Source organism: Triticum dicoccoides, chromosome 3A, assembly GCF_002162155.2.
Source record: "Triticum dicoccoides isolate Atlit2015 ecotype Zavitan chromosome 3A, WEW_v2.0, whole genome shotgun sequence".
Lineage (NCBI taxonomy): Eukaryota > Viridiplantae > Streptophyta > Magnoliopsida > Poales > Poaceae > Triticum > Triticum dicoccoides.
The window spans coordinates 685,995,065-685,999,175 of record NC_041384.1 but is presented as its reverse complement, the minus strand read 5'-3'; the positions used below and the strand labels follow the sequence as shown (position 1 = coordinate 685,999,175).

The window sequence follows — 4,111 nt, the reverse complement described above, 5'->3', positions numbered from 1 at the left end:
AGCCGCCGGCTAGGTGATGAAGAAGAGGGGCGTGAGGAGGAGGGGAAGGAGAGGACCACTTGGGCATCTCTAGCAAGCTGATCATCTCTCGGGCCGCGTTGGGTTTCAGGCTGAAACCCGAGCCCAAAAAGGCCCAGTAAATTTTCCAATTATTAAGCCCAAGTCCGGCCCGTTTGAAAAGCCTGAAGCCCGGCTGCGCTTGAAGGACAGCACTAACCGCGTACCCTCCCCTAAAAAAAGAAAAAAAACTAACTGCATACTCTATGGCCCAGTTCTTTTCCTCGATTTTGGACAATCTTGGTCTGGAAAATCAAAAGCTCAAATGAACTCGATTCAATTGTCTTAAATCATGCGAGGATCGCCACAATCGGTAGTGCAATCGATAATCCTCTGGGAACCTTGCTTCTCACGATTCTAGTCGCTCCCGCAAAACAAAACACTTCGATTTAGGGTAGTATACCCCTATTTGGGCTGGAAATTACGAGGAAACTGCCACTGGTGGACAGCCGCGTCCAGGAAACGAGTCGCACGACTCATCTCTCCATCGCTCGATCCCCCACCTCTCCGCTGGCGCTCGCGCTAGGGTTACAGGGCCGCCGCCCCCGCCCGCTAGACGCCGGCCACGGAGACGACGCCTGAAGCCGCTGCTCTGCCCCGAGGCTCGCAGCTGCTGCTCCGCCCGGGCGCTGGCCTCGACGCCCAACGCCGCCTCGCCAGAGTTCGCTCAGGTCGTTGCCTCAGCTGAGCTCTCCTCTCCTCCCTGTCTCATCTCCTCTCTGTCTTCTCTGTTCTACTCTGTACATGGATGGATGGACCGATGAATGGATGCCATGGTTACTACGTAGTTCTTCTCTGTACATGTTCGTCTTGTTTCAAGTGGTAGCAATTCAGCTCCAGTTTCAGTTCAGGAACATTGTGGACATTTTAGCATATAGCCCATCCCATAATCTTATACCACAATTTCAGAAAAGAACTCAACGGCTGATTCTGTGAGAAGTTTCTCATAAGCTGATTCTGGAATCAGATTCATTGATCGTAATTGAAGCATGTGAGGGGCAATCAAGATGATGGGATGAAGCTGCTGCAATTTTTGCTGAATGTGTGGATGTTTCAGTTTTGATTGGGAAGGTCAAATTTAAACATTGCTTTCGTAGTTCAAATCAAGCGGCTCATGTGTTAGCCAATTATAGTTTTTGTAATAAGACTTCTAGTACCTGGACGGATGAACCGCCGGGATGTCTAGTCTCAAAACTTCTGGATGATGTAATTTCTATCTAAGTTAATAAAGCTAGCCATGATGACCTTCCCTCAAAAAAAAAACTAGGCCTATATCTCGCATGGCGCGAGTCCTGGGCGCCCCTATTTCTCGCTTTAGCGAGACAGGGGGAAGCCTCGCGTCGGGGGAGCCCAGATGGGCCGACCAAGCCGCGCGGGAGGCCATGGCCTGTTTTTTTTTAAAATGTATTTCTGTTTTCTGTTCTTGTTTTTTACTTTTGTACTTTTTATACTTTAAAATATTCTACATGTGTGTGTGTGTGTATACATATTTGAAAAATCTTGAACAAGTATTTGAAAAAATGATGAATAAGTATTAAAAAATGTTTAATGATTATTTAAAAAAGAAAATTTTTGTTTTTGCCACTCTAGTTTTTGCCCACTTTACTTATGCCACTCTAAAATTTGACATTTCGCTCTTGCCACTGTTAGCTTTTGACCATATATCACTTTTGCCATTCCGTGACAAAAGCAAAATTTTCAAAGTGGCAATTGTGATGCATTGTCAAAAGTTAAGAGTGGCAAAAGTGAAATGAAAAAATATCGTTTTTACCCTGGAATGACATTTGTGATGTATTGCCAAAAGTTAAGAGTGGCAAAAGTGAGATGTCAAATTCTAGAGTGGCAAAAACAATTTTTTCCCTTTAAAAAATGTTTAAAAAGTATTAAAAATGTTGAAAGGGTATTTTAAAATGTTTAATAAATATTCAAAAAATGTTGAATGAGTATTTGTAAAATGGTGAACAAGTATTTGAAAAATGTTGCGTAAGTATTAAAAATGTTGAAAGAGTATATGAAAAATGTTGGAAAAGTATTTGAAAATGTAGAATAAGTAAAAAAATGTTGAAAAAAAATATGTGAAAATGTTGAATAAGCGTTCAGACAATGTTGAACGTGTATAAAAAAATGTTGATCACTTATTAAAAAATGTTTTTAAAATATACAAAAATGTTGAGCGAAAACGAAAACAAACATAAGAAAAAATAAAAAGGAAAAAACAAAAATGGAGAAGAAAACCAAGAAACAAAATAAATAAAAACACGAAAATAAAATGAAAAGATTAAAAAAGGAAAAATAAAAAAGAAAAGAAACATCTTGGAAGAAAAGAGAAAAAAACAAAAAGAAAAAGAAACCCGTGTTCGTTTCGCCTCAACTACAACTCGCCCTACTATTGACGAGAATCCCGGCAGTAGCCTCGCCCTCAAGTCGCTCCTTTTTCTCTATTTTCTTTTGAAGTGGGCCGGCCTGTTATTGTTGAAGCTTGCGGTGAGAGTTCCTGTGGGCTCGCTTAATGCGAGAGATAGCATTCGCGGCGAGTCCTTAGCTTCTCTTGCCTGAAGGACTTCTTCTCTCGGCTGCCCTATCTATCTTTTTTTCGCCTGCTTCGAATGGGATTTTTTTTTTCATTTCTTTTCGTTTCTCCTTTAGTTTTTTGTTTCTTCTTTGGTTTTCTATAGTTTTTATGGTCTTCTCAGGTTTTCTTTATCTGTTTCTCATTCGTGTTTTCTTTTCTTTATTTTTCTTGTTCTTTCTTTCTCTATTTTTCTTTGGTTTTTCTTTTGTATTTTTCATCGATTTTCTTCATTTTCTTTGTCGGATTCACTCATTTTCATTCTTTTTGCAGTAGGTTTCTTTGATTTTTTCTTTATTACTTTTGATTTCCTTTGTTTCTTTTTTGGTTTGTATGTATGAGAAATATTCTTAATATATTTTTAAAGTGTCAACGCGTATATAAAAGTGTTGACCATGTATAAAAATGTAGGACTCATTAAGTAAAAGTAAACATCAAAAACATATATATATGAAAATATAATTAGCTATTTAAAAAATATTAAACATGTATATTAAATTGTTTCTGTTGTATACAAAAAATATATATTGTGTGTGAAAAAATGTTGATTGCCATTTAAAAATTTCCAACACATGGTTAACATTTTTTATACATGTTTAACATTTTCTAGCTACATGAAGAATGTTTTTTCTATACAAGTTTAACACTTTATAAATACATGATCAAAAATTCTATATACACATACAACTTCTGTATACACAAAAAACATTTTTTCTATACACATTTAACATTTTTAAAATCTTGATTACCATTTTTCAAATACTTGATTAAGTTTTCAAATACATGATTAACATTTTTCATACACATTGTATATATTTTTTGTATATATGATATTATATACACATTTACCTTTTTCAAATGCTTGATTATTATTATTTTCAAATGTTTCACGTATATTTAGAGTATTTTGGAAGTATAAATAATGTACACTACGTTGATCGAGGCGGACAGCTCCAGCCACTGCGACTCGTGCGTATTTGTTCGAACAAATTGAGCAGGGTGTTTGTTATTGTTGAGGAACGCAGTAATTTCAAAAAATTTCTACGAACACACAAGATCTATCTAGGTGATGCATAGCAACGAGCGGGAGAGTGTGTCCACGTACCCTCGTAGACCGAAAGCGGAAGCGTTTAGTAACGCGGTTGATGTAGTCGAACGTCTTCGTGATCCAACCAATCAAGTACCGAACGCACGGCACCTCCGCGATCTACACACGTTCAACTCGGTGATGTCCCTCGAACTCTTGATCCGGCTGAGGCCGAGGGAGAGTTTCGTCAGCACGACGGCGTGGTGACGATGATGATGAAGTTACTGACGCAGGGCTTCGCCTATGCACTACAACGATATGACCGAGGTGGAAATATGTGGAGGGAGGCACCGCACACGGCTAAGAATCAACTTGTGTGTCTATGGGGTGCCCGCCTCCCCCGTATATAAAGGAGGGGAGGAGGGGGTCGGCCGGCCTCATGGTGCGCTCTCAAGGGG

The 4,111-nt window shown here is 39.0% G+C and overlaps 1 long non-coding RNA gene across 1 annotated transcript; it reads left to right on the top strand.

Annotated features, from left to right (window-relative positions):
• The first annotated feature begins 499 nt into the window (after window positions 1–499).
• On the top strand, window positions 500–1,320 carry LOC119272885. The gene is made up of 2 exons (XR_005134803.1): window positions 500–728; window positions 967–1,320. It is a non-coding gene; the product is annotated as an uncharacterized LOC119272885 (long non-coding RNA).
• The last annotated feature ends 2,791 nt before the right edge of the window (window positions 1,321–4,111 follow it).